Genomic DNA, 16,102 nt, shown 5'->3' with positions numbered 1-16,102 from the left:
CCATTATGTAGGTCAACAAACGCACAGGGGGTGATGATATGGTCTGATGGATTTTATCAGAGTACAAGTCCTAGAGTGGGTCATGAAAACAGGCCCCTGGGTGAAAGCATTTATAACCCCAATCTCCCACCATTACACACACACGGTTAAATGGGCCTGAACATGCACAGACTATCGAGAAATATCCAAGTGCTCAGTACAGAACGGTCTGGAAACTATTTGGCCGTGAAAATGACGGAAAAAGAAGAGAAATCTCTTTCAGAATGAATGCAGCTGCGTCGCTGGCCCACACAAGCCTGTCTGCGCCTCGTCTGGAGCGTTTCACTGCAAGTCTATCTCTTTAGGTTCCCACATAATCAGTGGATTTCACGACTTCGTTTTTAGAGCGAGGGCTGGAGCCTGTGCTGCCAATGACAAAAGAACATAGGGATATATACTGCAATATATGTAACAAAAATAAATATCCCTAGTCTATTGCTGTGGAGGTGCCGCAGCAGGGGCGTAACGTTAATAAAATTCTGCCTCTACAATGCGGTTCTCGGGGCGGCTAACAACAGAGAAAAGAAGCTCGACTGCTGTCATTTACAGATATTTTCTATACAAATCTGAGGGTAACGTCATCTGAAAAATCTCCACAATGTAGTATAAGTATGTGAGAAGTGAAGCGAGCAGATATCGACTCCCTCAGCGTTAGCTTAACGTTAGCCTGAGGCGGGGGGCTAACGATAAAGGCTTCGACCACAACGCAACGGACCGAAATGTTTACGGCAGAAACGTCCAGAAATGCAATATGTATCAGAAATATCTGCATACGTAACAGGGATGTGGTCAAAACCAGTCATTTGAGCGATATTTGCAGGCATATTTGTATACAAAATACCGCAAACTTACCGACTAATACCAGCTGGGTTTGAGTCTGTTTAAAGGTTCCTGTCAAAAAGAGTGAAACAAACCCGACTGACGAGCCCTTCGTTTGTTTAGGCCACTAAACCCATTTAAACGACATGTCAGCATCGTTTATCTGTCGACAACGGAATAAAATTTCAGAAAACGAGTACACAGAAAACCAAAAACACGAACTGGGAAAGGTTCGTCAGTAACTACCGCTAAAGACCCCGACACCTCTCTGCGTTTACTCGCCTCAGAGAAAACACTCGGCTTCTACTTTTACACCGTTACACAGCAGTCGACGTTTTTGAAGCCTTATGGTTTAAACGCCTCTAACGCTTTTCTCGAGCGCGAGAGAAATAGTTAACGTACCACATTGCTTACCTCCCTCTCTCCCGCGAATTATCCTCTCTTTCTTTCTCTTTTCCACTGCCTCTACTCCTCACTCCCCATTTTCTCCACCCATTCCAGATGTCGCTCGACCCCCTGGTGTGAAGCCACCTTTGACGAAGCTGAGTGAATAAAATAAAGGGCGGTTTCACTATTGTTTAAACCGTTTGCATTAATTCAATAGTCTAGGGAAGGTTTACGTCAAATGGTTTATTAAATAAGCTTACGCACATGGTGGAAATACGGCCGTGATGTAGACATCGGTGGAGACATAATCAAAATTAACTGTGTACCTACACATACTTTTGAATTGTACAGATTATATGTGGTTCTATAATGAGACAACACCATGGCGCGCTGTGTCTGTCCAAAAACATATGACGGTAGGTGGCTGTGTAAAACTGTCCACACGTGTCAGTGTGTGAGTGTGATGCCCTTTGATGGACTTGTGATGGATTTACGCCCCGTCCAGGTTTCCCGCCTCGCGCACAGTCCGAGAATAGCCTCCGGACCATCTGCAACCCTGAAAAGCACCAACATAAAAAAGGAAAGAATAAATAAATTAGTAACGACCTAAAGAAGTTAAGTTGATAGTGGTAAAATAGATTTATCTGACAACTAGTAAGGGATCTCACTGCTCATCACACAGCAGACAAAGGTTTGATTCCTGGCTCAGAAACACATAAACAATTTGTTCACAAAATTATTGGGATTTTAAATTGCAGTTATTCTCTATGCATTTAGATCAGATCTGTTTTTATAAACAAGAATATATAACGTTAAATTTGAACCTAATGTGGAGTGATACACTTTAGTTTTGGTTGTTGTCATGTGCACAGGGTTTGGGTGCACTTGTCTGTCTTATAAAAGCTAAATATCCCCACTGAAAATTGTAAATGACATTTTCCTTGATGGCCTAGGATAATTAAATTAAATAAATACATTTAATAATGCACTTTTAAAAAAGTTTTAAAATGCACTCTTTTAAATGAATTTATTTGTTGTTTATTTGGGCAGTGCATTATTGTTTTTTTCTTTTCAATATTGTCTGAATAAATCATTCAAAACTCCCCAAACTAATGTTCAAAGAGGCTAGACTCCTAACACTCTACATTAGCTGTATGTAATGCCCATATTCAAGCTTTTGATTTCTTAATGAGAAGTATGCACAGTTTTCAGAATTTACATATTGCACACAATGGTAAACAAAAATGTCCCATAGCTAACATTTTTGTGTATAGATATATTTCATTTTCTATGTCACCATGTTATCAGCGAGACAGCATGGTGGCGCCACAGGTAGTGTCTAGGCAGTTGATAAAGTGTTGGTTGCTTAGTTGTTGTTATGGTATATATGTTTGTTGCTAAGGTGTTGGTAGGTGGTTGTTAAAGTGTTGCTATGGTATAGGTGTTGCTATGGTATAAATGTTGGTTGCTAAGTTGTTATTAAGCTGTTGCTAATTTGTTGCTAGGTGGTTGCCAAGGTGATGCTATCGTATAGGTGTGGGTTGCTAAGTTATTAAGCGGTTACTAAGGTGTTGCTATTTTATAGGTGTTGGTTGCTAAGGTGTTGACAGGTGGTTGCTAGGGTGTTGAGAAGGGTGAGGAGTGAGAGGGCGAGAGATACATCGCGAGAGAGGAGTGAGGATTGGGAGAGAGAGAGAAGATTCAGAAGGGAGAGATGGAGAGAAAAGAGTACTGAGTGAGAGGAAGAGAGAAATTGAGGAGTGAGAGGAAGAGAGAAATGTGAGGAGTGAGAGGAAGAGAGAATTAAGAGGAGTGAATAGGAGAGAGAAGTGAGGAGAGAAATAGGGTGAGAAATAGGAAAGAGAAAGAGAGAAAAGAATGATGTGTGAGAGGGAGAGAGAAACATGAGGGGAGAGAGGGAGAGGAAGAGTGAGGAGTGAGAGGGAGGAGAGAGAGGAGGGACTGTGTGTTGTGTCTGTGAGAATGAGTGTCCTAACCATGGGTTGCAGTTGATGTCATAGTGTAGAGTAGCCACCATATTGGATCTACTCATTACTCAAATGCTGTGTCAGAAACTGCACTGTTGACTATATAGTGCACTATTTTGGGGTTCCGCCATCCAAAATCCGGTTGGACAATTTTCAGTGCACTCAACAAAGTCCAAGAACACACGTAGGTAAGTGGCGACTCAAAAGTGTCCGTAGGTGTGAGTGTGTGAGTGAATGTGTGTGTGTGTGTGTCTGTGTTGCCCTGTGAAAGACTGGCGCCCCCTCCAGGGTGTATTCCCGCCTTGCGCCCAATGATTCCAGGTAGGCTCTGGACACACCGCGACCCTGAACTGGATAATAGGTTACAGATAATGAATGAATGAATGAATATTTACATTATAATAAAACATTCAGTGTAAACCCTAATGTTCTAAGTAATTAACTAGATTGAGTGATTCTAACTTAAAAGATATTGAAAACTTGCACACAATGTAATTATTTCCAACTATTTCTTCATTTTGAGTTTATGAAACTCTAAAATTTTGATTGAGTCCTGTTTTGTGTTTTAAGTAAAAATAGCTGTATATGATTGAGTTAACTGAACTTAAATGTTATGAGTTTATGCGGCACAGTGTCTGAAGTCACAGACATAGGACCAGTGCAGCAATTTTCAGTCGAGATGGTGGATGGTCTGGGGTTCACTGCTTTAAATGAATGTGGACAGGTTATTTATGTTAATTATGTGTTAATTTCAGCGCGGTGCTGTGGCGCAACAGGTAGAATCACAGTCACATAGCTCCAGACTCCTAGGGTAGTGGGTTTAAGACCCGCATCGGGTCACTGCCCTGAAGAGTTTGGAGTGTTCACCCACAGTGCAAAAACACACGTTGGTAGGTGGACTGGCCGTGCAGGAGTGTTTCATTAGTTGTCAGTTATAATCATCAAATTAAAAGAAATAAACACTTGAAATATATCAGTCTGTGTGTAATGAATGTGTATAATATACAAGGTTCAGTTTTTGAATGGGATTACTGAAATAAATCAACTTTTTCATGATATTCTAATTTTATGACCAGCACCTGTACATCCATAGGAGAGAGTTACAGTAATCAAGGCAGTTTGAGATAAATGCATATGCTTAAATTAGATGTTCAGAAGCAGACTGAGAGAGGGAATATGTGTTTTTTTCTAAGTTTTGTAAGTGGAAGAATGAGGTTTTAACAAGGGAGTTAATGTGTACCCCAGGTTTCCTAATAGGGTTAGGTTCAGTAGTATAGAAGTAATTGGGAAGACCCAACAAAAGCATGAATACATATATGTGTGTGTGAAAGGTGCCTGCTAGAGGTCAGGGTTTGGATTGTTGTATTAAAATAGAGCTGTCTATTTTTGGACAGGAGGAAAGTGAGAGGTTGGTGTGAGAGGTTTATGAGTGTGTGTCATGAACCACGTGTTCTCTGTGCTCTTGTTATTTACAGCTAGACTCAAACCCACAACCTCCAGGTCCCCGCAGCTGTGTGACTGCAACACTACCTGCTGTGCTACCGTGCCGCCCCAATGAAATACATTTTATGACAATCAACATTCACACAACAGCACATAGAACAGCGCTCCAGTCCAGCAGGGCACCTCATGCACTCTTTATTTATTTATAATATATTGTACATGCATTTACAAATGCTTAGGAGTAATTATACATGTTTATAACAAGCATCATGATACATTAGGAATACATGCACACTGGATTATGAATACAGAAGTAGTGTAACCCTGGGTTAATATAATGTAAAACCCTATTTAACTTCAGGATGTGTTAAATTAGTTTTATATAATCTTACATCATTTTTTGTTTATAGTATGACCATTGATTCAATCACTTGTATAGTTATTTTTATTCTGAAAAAGCAGAAAAGATCCATTTGTTAAATCCAACTTTAACAAGTTTCTTTATCATGCTGGTGGCAATTAAACACATTGCCACCAACTCTTACTATGGTGCTATATTAAACCACACACACACATAGGCCCTGTCCCATTTCTCTCTGCAGCCTTTGTTTACTTGAGCCTGTTTAGGTGTGGAGGCTGCGAATATTTTTTATTTTATATTTACCAACAAAACAGAGTTCATGAGTGCCACCTACGAGCACTTACTTCCCTTCAGGCCACACAGTGATGAGGGCTACAACCCACAATTCAATGTAGTCCCTTGACATTTTTCCACATAACAATTCGAAAAATATCTAGAAAGCACAGAAAAGGAAACTCGTGATATATGGCTTTATATTTATGTCAAACAACTAGAGATTTCTACTCGGATATTAGTTCCATTACCCACAACATTTACTGTGCTATTTGGGTGTAGAAGCAATAGTTTCATGACTAGTGCACTATGTAAGGATTGGGCATCAGTATGACTTCAAATATGATGTAGAATAAGAGTGAAAGAATGATTGGCCACTAGCACTGTTTAACTCAGCTCTCTGCTACCCCCTGGTGCATAATGTATGTTTCGTTCTGTGAGCTATCAGTAGATTTTGGTATGAAGTCAGATAAAAATCTTTTTTCTTACTCCAAATATAGTCAAACATTCAAGACTTTTGGTGTCCGAACTTTACACTGAAACAATATGGCTATTCTACAAGAAATATTGCAGCATAAATCATAATAAACCTGCATTAAACCACATTAAGTTGTAAAATACTTACTTAGCATTGATACTGTGGTTACAGACATGCTGCCATACCATCTTGTAAAAGTAAGTACACTTCATGGCTAAAAACGAAGCATCCTTTAAACTATTTGGGGTGGTTTCTTTAAACCAGGGATTAAGCCCAGTCCCGGACTACACATCATTTTGAATGGTCACGGACTAGACTTAGTCCCTGTTTGGGAAACCACCCATGTATGTACTTTGCTCATGCTTATCTGCAACATACCACACACTGAACAATCACGGAATAAGCACCACCAACCTTGCATCTGCACTCATTACCCATTTATCAGCTCCACTGACCACACAGGAGCACTTTGTTTTTCTACAATTACAGACTGTTGTACACCTGTTTCTCTGTATAGTTTCTTAACGCGATTTCACCTTACTCTTCAGTGGTTAAGCAACACTGCAGTGTCTGATACACTCTTACCAGCTCATGACACTCTAACACACCACACTGCATTACTGAGTATGATCCACCACCCAAATCATACCTGCTCTGTGGTGGTCCTTACTATTGAAGGGCAGGTTTCTCTGTGTTCAAGAATTCTGTTGGATTTAAATATTATTAGGAATCAAATAAAGGTAATAATAATCCATCCATTATCTGTAACCGCTTATCCAATTTAGGGTCGCGGGGGGTCCAGAGCCTACCTGGAATCATCGGGCGCAAGGCGGGAATACACCCTGGAGGGGACGCCAGTCCTTCACAGGGCAGGTAATAATAATTTTAAATAAATTATCATGTTTCCCAGACATGGATTAAACCTGTTTCTGGACTACGCAGAATTTTGAATAATGATGGTCCACTGAAAAAAGGATATAGGCTTAATCTCTGTCAGGGTAACATCCATTTTTCTTGGAAACTAATTATCACCTGAAATTAATCAAGTCACTTATATGAGGCAGCAAACTGTGGATTAGTAAAACATATATTCTAAGCAAACACTGGGGTCCAAACTGGTATTCGCTGGTAGAAGAACAATGCACTAGCATATGAGCTGTCCTGAGATAGAAGGGGATTTTTGGGAAAGTTTGTGTAGTGTTTGTAAGGTTGTCCTTGCTGTTCTGGCATCTCTTTGGAGATGTAGCGTGAGATGGATGAGTAGCGGATAACAGAGACAGCATAGAGCACAGAAGTCACTCTGGAGTTGCACCCCGGTTTCTCACCTTAATGTTCAGGACCCCCAAACAGCATATATGATGTGGAGTTGCTTGTACTGGAGTCTGTCATGAGTGGATACAGGACACTGTCTGCTGGATGTGTTTGGTCATGGGCTATTCTCAGTTCAGCAGTGATGCTGAGGGATTTAAACTCCAACTCCTGAGTCATATCTGCTGAATGAGTGTCCAGAACATTGAAGACCAGGGTGAAAACGAGCAATCTTTGCCGAGAAAAAGGTTAGCATATGACATTTCCTGATACAGGAGCCACACTTTAGGATAGATTTTATAGTGCTTTTAAATGTGATCCTTGGTGTTCTGGTGTCTCAGCAGAGTTGGATAGTAAGCAGAAGTGGTAGTGGATGAGTGGGTAAATTTCTGGTCTGGCAGACAGGTGAATGTGGGGCTTGGGGTACAGAGACAGCAAAGAGCACAGAACTCACTCTGGAATTTCACCCAGGATTCTGACCCAATGTTCAGGACCCCCACAAAGCAGATATGTTTTGGGTGGTGGATAATTCTTAGCACGGCAGTGACACTGACATTGTGGTGATATGGCAGTGTGTATTGTACTTTTATGAGTGGATCAGACACAGCAGTGCTGCTGGATATTTTAACACCTGTGTCAACTCACCGTCCACACTGAGATACACATATTTTATTGGTCCAACTTATAGATATAAATTCAGAGACAGTTGCTCATACATTCTCAGCACTGTAGTGACACTGACATTGTGGTGATATGGCAGTGTGTATTGTTCGTTTATGAGTGGATCAGACACAGCAGTGCTGCTGGAGAATTTAACACCTGTTTCCACTCACTGTCCACACTTTTAGATACACCTATTTTATTGATCAAACTTATAGATATAAAGTCAGAGACAGTAGCTCATACATTCCAGCACTGTAGTGACATTGACACAATTGACATTGTGGTGATAAGTCAGTGTGTATTGTGCTCTTATAAGTGGATCAGAAAGAGCAGAGCTGCTGGAGATTTTTAAACCTGTGTCAACACACACTGCCCACAGTGTTACGCGCACCTACTCTGTTGGTCCATATTATAGATAAAAAAAGACAGAGACAGTAGGTCATACATTTTCAGCATAGCTACTGTGTGTGTGTCCTGACCATTGAAGAACATGTGAGCAATGAAAGTATACAGAGCAAGAGGTGGACCCCTCTCTGTAATTTTAGATCTACAAAGTGCTCCTGTGGATAGTGGAGCTGAAAACATGGACACTGAAAGTAAAATAAGGAGGTGGTCATGATGTTATTGTTGATTTGTTTAGATCTGCTTTCAAATGTCTGTGTCCTCTGGCCCTCTCTGACTGGCAGGGGGGGAGGGAAGGGGGAGAGCTGACAGTCTGTGTGTGAGGAGGAGAGGGAGGGGTTGAGGGGGATTCTGCATAACAGAGACAAGTCTGCATTTATATATAAGATGTAACGGACACATATTTGATCAAGAACTAGTCCCTGGATAAGAACCCAAAATGGACATATGTGGTATCATAAGAACCACAAGTTTAATAATTATCAAAAAAATGTGGAACTTTCATTACTGTGTGATTGCAGCCTCTGCTTAAATAGAGATGTGCAGCTTGCCTTTGAAACATCGAATACAAAACAGCTGTAACTCAAAAATGCTTTAGTCATATGTTATGAAAATGCACAAGCTCCTTTCCCATGATCTTCAGAATATGCTTATCTCATCTTGCTGGTACTGCATCTCTAGGTGGGGGTGTAATCAATAAATAACCTATGCAACCAGTTGTTGTCTAATTGTAGCAGCTCCTTTCTGTGCAATGTGCTTACATTTGGCACACTACTTCAGAGTAATGACTTACACATGTGTAGCAAGTTTTATTTTATTTGGACAAAGTTTGTTTTAGTTATAGCTTGTTTTAGAGTGCATCGAGCCCCGCCCATGCATATTTGTTAAATAAATGCCGCAACAGTGTGTCAAAAGTTCCAACATTTTTTGATAATTTTTTACCTACAGTCTATAGAGATTTCAAATATACCAGTTTAATGATAAGAAAAAATTTCCAGGGAGGAGTTTGAAAAGCTCCATTTTCACATACCTGACTATTGTGGATAAACTATGCATTTTTTGACAAAGATTTAAGACACTGTGCAGAGTATGCAATAAAGGAAACTGCTTGTCAGCATGTTTAATTTTTGCTGAGATATTCCATATTTTCATGTTGAAAATTTGAATTGCGCCCCCTAATGGCTATCGTTATGAAAAATATTATGTGCTTAGGAAGTGCTGCCATGAACATACCATGCAAGTCCATTGATGATAGGACCTGCTGAAACCTGATTGGCTGATGGCGGCCATGTTTTTTTGAATTTGAAATCATCCTCATAGAATCTGATTCAGGACATCACCCACTACATGCATACCAACCTGCATATCGGACAATCCTGTGAAGTGTAACAAATATTTTGTTGTTATAGCGCCCCCTAGGCTTGCAGTTACATAACCAAGTACTTATGTTTTCCAACCCTTATAGGGATCAAGCATGTGAAAATTCGGAGAAAGCGTTTGCGAGTTATAGCTGTACTTGTCTGATTTTTGGAACGCGAGCTCAACCCCTGTATTTGGGCGGAGTCTGGAAGCTGAGCAGTGATAAAATTCTAACTTTTTTGATAATTATTAAAGTTCAGGTTCTTAGGATTCTGCTGATACCACATATGTCCACATTGGGTACATTTCCAGAGACTAGTTTGCGCTCAAAAATGTGTGCGATTTTGCATATTATGCAAATTAGCTCAAAATCTAAGTAGGCGGAGCTTATGGGTTCTTGAGGCTTTTTTGTAGGGTCTGACCTGAGGAATCAGGGAAAAAAAGAATTTCGTCTCTACGCCACACGGGGTAGGAGATATAGGGAGCGACGCGTTCCGCGTCGCTATAGCGCCACCATCAGGCTGATTGGGCTGATTCTTTGCGCCTGAGTAGCGGGAGGGTTTACTACCAGTTGACCAAACGGCAAGTCTGTAGGACCTACGGTTTGGGCTGCCCATCGCGTTTCATCGGAGAAAAAGAATTAGAAGAGGAAACAGACCAAAAAGAATAGGGCTCCAGCACTTTGAAAACAAAGTGATAAAACATATGAAACATATTATAGCACATTTGTACATATTTTAATAAATGCATATTAAACAGTGATGAACATAACATTTAAATATACATAGGATACTTCAGCATGTATAAAATATATATATATATAATTTAGCATATATGCCGGACCCTGTCTACTCCTGTCCATCTTTTGCTGCTGAGTGTAGGCGCTGGTGTTTTTTGAAGTTACTACTCTCTCTAAAATTCTTCCCACATTCTGAGCAGTAATACGGTTTCTCTCCTGTGTGAATACGCCAATGTACTTGAAGGCTACTGTACACTGAAAAACCTTTACCACACTCTGAACAACAGTGAGGTTTCTCTCCTGTGTGTATACGTTGGTGTATTTGGAGACGGCTTTTCCGAATAAAACTCATCCCACAGTCTAAGCACTGATATGGTTTTTCTCCAGTGTGTATACGCTTATGTACTTGAAGACTTCGGTGCACAGTAAAACTCATCCCACATCTGGAACAGTAATATGGCTTTTCTCCAGTGTGAATACGCTGGTGCACTTGAAGATTGTTCTGTGCAGTAAAGCATTTCCCACACTCTGAACAGAAATAAGGTTTCTCTCCAGTGTGTATGCGCTGGTGCACTTGGAGGCTACTCTGCTGAGTAAAACATTTCCCACACTCTGAGCACTGATATGGTTTCTCTCCAGTGTGTATGCGCAGATGTCTTCTGAGGTTGCATCTATCATTAAAACTCCTTCCGCACTCAGAACAGTGGTGAATTCTTGCTTTGCTTTGCGTTTGCCTATGAGTTGTGTTTGTGTAAAAAGCATTATTTGAGGTTTGTGGAGTATCAAAGTTTTCTCTATATGCCATGTCTTCATATTTAATCTCTGCTGAGTTACATTTTTTTATTGTGAGATGTTTCTCTTGGGAGTAGCTCCTGATAGAATTGTGGTTGTCAATATCAGGAACAGGTGAACTCTCACAACGCCATGTCATTCCTGTAGGAGAAATGAGGAAAAAAATGTGAAACTCGATGTTATAAGCAAAATGAGATCAACAAATATGTAGTTAGGGAATATTAGGTACATATAAGCTTGACCAGATGAAGCATATAGGTGCAGGTTTCAGCATTAGTGGACTAAATATTTATATTAATCCCATAAAAATATTAGTGTCCCAAACATATGTTTACTTTTAGAAGTATCTTCCAAATATAAGCAGGCACACAAATACATATCTCAAAGCACATGATAAATATATACTAGGGTGACCAGACGTCCTCTTTTACCTGGACATGTCCTCTTTTTTAGACTTAAAAAATGTCCAGGCGGAATTTCACAAACGTCCGGGATTTTGTTTTTCTAGAGCTTACATAGAACTTCGAGAAGCGTTTCGTTCACAAACTAGTCCCGCCCTCCCCTACTCCGATTGGTTCGCTTGAGTGAGAAGGGGGAGTAAAGGAGCCTAAAATCTTCTGATTGGGCTGACTGTAGACCTACTGTTATTGGTCGATAACCTTCTATGTAAGCATTTAATTGGTCAGTCTGCACGTCAGTAGTCGTCCAACCCCCCCTCCCTCCCAGAGACGTGTCCTCTTTTTCACCATCTCAGATCTGGTCACCCTATATATACAGAAATTTTAAAAGCAACAGAGTATAAGGGCTTAAATGATGTTGTGTTCTTTGTGCTTTGGTCATACACACAAAGTGTTTAAAAAATAATTGGTCAAAAGATCAAATAAAAACTTAGAGTTTAAAGAACTTGTAATTTCTGGTGAATATATGATGGTTTAGGCTTTTTAGTGTTAAAAAGCAGTTAATTTTGTAGTTGTAGATATTCCGTGGCCTAATATGTTTATTGTGGGAAGCCTGGGTTTACTTTAACCTAAACATTAAAATTAATATCTTTCTAGAATAACCACATTTTTCGATTATGTCCAATAAAGTGTGGCATGGAGGTGCTACACCTAGTGTGCAGGCTCCTGGGGATGTAGGTTTGAGCTCTGGCTGTGAGGAGTTTGGTGTGAAATTTGAAAGTGCTTGAAAGTGTGAATGTGTCACCCTGCGAAGGACTGGTGCCCCCTCCTGGGTGTGTGGTTAAGTGGTTACAGACAATGAATGAAATAAACGAGTGAGCAGATTCAATCAGATTCATTTTAACTTGGAATGCAAAAGCAGCTGTATTTCAGGCTAAACCTTAATTTTGTATATCACTGTACCCTGTATCACAACTCAAAAATTACTTCCCACTAGACTACTACTAGCTACATCAGTACCAATTTTAAACTCCCTGAGGCAGAATCCCTGACCAATATACACACTGTAAATTAAGATAGATATGATATAATGCCAAAGAAATCCAAGCGAATATAAGTATCTTAGCTTCAAGGACTTGAAAATATTTCACATCCACAGTTTTAAACATTGGCTGGTTTTAAAAAAATCCAAATGCTGTTTGCACTAACATTTATAGTGTTGGCATTTTTGTACGGCAAAGATATGGTCCATTATGAATTTTAAAAAATTCTAATGCAATTTTTAACTAATCCTTAGTGTTTATTTATGCAATCAACAGAAGTGACCTAGAAACATGTAAATACACACCCCTTGGTCTTAACCAAATGGGCCAGATTAAAATTTTGTGAGCCAGAATAATTTGTTCAAATTTGGCTGATATTTTCCATCCTGCGTTTTAAAAAATGAATTAGTTTGTGGTGAATTAAAAATGTAAACCGTGTGAAAAGTGTTGAGCTGATCCCTACCTTTTAATAGTCCTATTTCTCTTAATCAGGCTTCTTCTTTGTAGTTTAGAACTGTTATATTAGTGCAGCTCCAGCGTGCCTCGTCAAAACAACAATGGACTATGAGCTCCGTTTCTCAGAAGTTTCCTTGTGTAATATTTATTAGCTTTTTTTTGTAGAAGAAACATCCATAGTTACTGACAGATTTCTCCAAAGCAGTTCACATATTCACAAACACCTTCGGGGGGAGATATTCTTCTTCATTGCTTAAAGCGGTTAACCCCTCTCTGTGAGTTGTATTACTACCACCTCCTGGACTGGAATGGGGGCGAAAATTGCCAATGAATGGAGACATGAAGATCTCCGTAAACTGAATAAGTCGTTACAGACAATGAATGAATGAATGAATGATTATTTGGTGGCTCAAGTTGTTTGTATTCATAGAATTTGCTCAATAATTTTGAACTAAAGAAACTGTTAACATAATATATCCTAAATTCCTTTTTTAACATTAAACTTACATTTTTTTCTTTTTGTGGAGAATTTATGGCTACATTTCCACTGTAAGGAAAATCTATTTGTAGTCTGGCTTTTGTTGATTCTTCTGCTGAAACAGAGTACATATGGCACGATCAGCAACAGTACAATAGTCCCGGATCAAGTTTGAGAGATTTCATGACTGAGGTAGTGTCGCAGTCACACAGCTCCAGGGGCCTGGAGGTTGTGGGTTCGATTCCCGCTCCGGGTGACTGTCTGTGAGGAGTTGGTGTGTTCTCCCCGTGTCCGCGTGGGTTTCCTCCGGGTGCTCCGGTTTCCTCCCACAGTTCAAAAACACACGTTGCAGGTGGATTGGCGACTCAAAAGTGTCCGTAGGTGTGAGTGAATGTGTGTGTGTCTGTGTTGCCCTGTGAAGGACTGGCGCCCCCTCCAGGGTGTATTCCCGCCTTGCGCCCAATGATTCCAGGTAGGCTCTGGACCCACCGCGACCCTAAATTGGATAAGCGGTTACAGATAATGGATGGATGGACTATTACTGCTTCTGCTGACAAATCTGATTTGACTCCAGTGTCAAAGTGTCCATATTTACAGCCCCAACTCAGCCCATGCAATTCCACCAAAAATGCAGCTGTCCACGATGTTACTTCTGTTAGCTGCTCCCCCCCCCCCCCCCCCCCCCCCCCTGTAACTCAGGGCTTGATTAGATTATTGGCACCAGGCATCATGTTTGTCAAAGAAAACACTCAAATTTGCAGAGTAGGGACCTGGTAACCACATAAATACCAAAATACTTCACAAACATACATTACTGTGACTGGAGAAAAAATATTAAATAATTATTTTATTATGATTAACTTCAGTGACTACACCATTCAGCAAAGGAAATGTTTATTTAAATAAACACTTTATTACATTACAGCATTAAATGTGTAAAATAAAAACCTAGTTCATTTGTTGGGTGATCTTGACATCTGGTCACGTATTCAGGCATGACATGGCTTCAGCAAAAAACAAACAAACAAAAAAAAAAAACCCCAGCTGATTAGTTGCTAATTAATTTTTATCTAAATGTAACTCACCCAGTAAAGTAAAAATTTAGGATCAGTTTGCCAAATATCTTTTTTAAAACACACATAAAATCTAAAACATATACAATATTAGCATTATTTTATAATAAAATGATTCTTAAATCTTTCTTAGCATCAAAAACACCACTGCAACATCCTAAGAAAAACTTTGATCAGTTAAGATACAGTTGAACTGATCAGTCACACTTGCAACATTGCCACCTACATTTACATTCACAAATGCCTTCTTTAAAACTTTAGATCTCCCTGCAAACGTAGACATTCATATAATCCCGCTTTTCCAGTGTCTCTAGGGAGAGTCTGGTACCTTTCACTACTTAACATGGCCAAGAACCACCTACTACTACAGGAAAAGAAAATTGACTGACATGCAAAAGGACCAATCACAAGTCTACTATTTTGGCATAACGTGTAGAAGGTGGGAGTTTTCATGATTCATGTTTGACAAGTAGCAGAGCACTTTCAATTACTGGGATGAACTGTAATAGTACATGGAAAAAGCTACTTAACACAATGAGTAATCTATGATTTACTTTTCAATTTTGACATTACAATAGCATGGACTCCCTGAAAACATAACTGCTTTACTTATTTCAAATGCACATCAGTAATTCTTGAAGGAAACATCTAGCATCAACATATCAGTACAGTTAGTGTTGTAGATTTTATTTAATGTTGGAAAGGATTGTGCTTATTGGTTTAATTCATGTCGAACCAGTTAATACATTTATCAAGAAATTAAGAAAATTCAAAGCAACGTTTATTCAGTCTTAGGGACAATATAAATGACATGGTCGCAAATAGGAAAAACGTGTTGGAAATGATGATGTGTTTTTAAATTAAGTTAGAAGGTCTGCAATTACTTGGTGTTGTACGGTGAGCATTTCTGTACATATCTGCTTAAAGGCAATATCTAAATTTGTGGAGGAAATACTTTCTGGTTTGAAACAGCAAAAACAATGCAATAAAAAATAAGTTAAACGTGTTTTTGGAAGGAAAACAAATCTCATGGGAGGAAACCAGAGCCTCCAGAGGAAACTCACACAGACACAGGGAGAATACACCAAATTCCTCACAGACAGTCACCTGGAGTGGGTCTTGAAGCCACAACCTCCAGGTCCCTGGAGCTGTGTGACTGCGACACTACCTGCTGCGACACCATGCTGCCCCTAGACTGGGTTGCAGTGCACAAATAGAGTAGAGAGCTAGCAAGTGAGGAAATATATTGTGAATTTTATAAAAAATTGTGGCTGTCACCTTTAAAATAAAAAGTTTTCCCTGAGTTTTTCCAGCAAGATAGATGAACAGTTTCCTGGAAAGTGGATTGGTCGTCGTGGGCCAGTTGAATGGCCCCCAAGGTCTCCCAATCTGATCCCCTTAGACTTTTATCTTTGGGGTCATCTGAAGGCAATTGTCTATGCTGTGAAGATACGAGATGTGCAGCACCTGAAACTACGGATACTGGAAGCTTTTCTCCTGCGGTGTTGCTATCATTGAGTGAAGAGTGGGAGAAGAGGGTTGAATGACAATCCAACACAATGGGCAGCATTTTCAACACATTTAATAAGTGGCCAGAAACTTG

The 16,102-nt window shown here is 39.8% G+C and overlaps 1 protein-coding gene across 5 annotated transcripts in view; it reads right to left on the bottom strand.

The window, feature by feature from the left end:
• apbb2b (amyloid beta (A4) precursor protein-binding, family B, member 2b) overlaps positions 1–1,365 on the bottom strand; it is a 56,642-nt gene extending 55,277 nt beyond the window's left edge. For 3 of the 5 annotated variants that reach the window (XM_066657203.1, XM_066657230.1, XM_066657238.1), the window contains exon 1: positions 1,273–1,365. The gene's annotated coding sequence lies outside the window, so the exon portion shown is untranslated. Of the gene's footprint in view, positions 1–891; positions 1,072–1,260 lie in introns of those variants that run through there. The other 2 variants (XM_066657212.1, XM_066657221.1) reach the window with 2 other exon arrangements.
• Between the last annotated feature and the right edge of the window lie 14,737 nt (positions 1,366–16,102).

The sequence above is a fragment of the Hoplias malabaricus genome, chromosome 2, assembly GCF_029633855.1.
Source record: "Hoplias malabaricus isolate fHopMal1 chromosome 2, fHopMal1.hap1, whole genome shotgun sequence".
NCBI classification, from domain to species: Eukaryota; Metazoa; Chordata; class Actinopteri; order Characiformes; family Erythrinidae; genus Hoplias; species Hoplias malabaricus.
The sequence above is the reverse complement of the archived record's forward strand: the minus strand, read 5'-3'. Positions and strand labels throughout refer to the sequence as shown.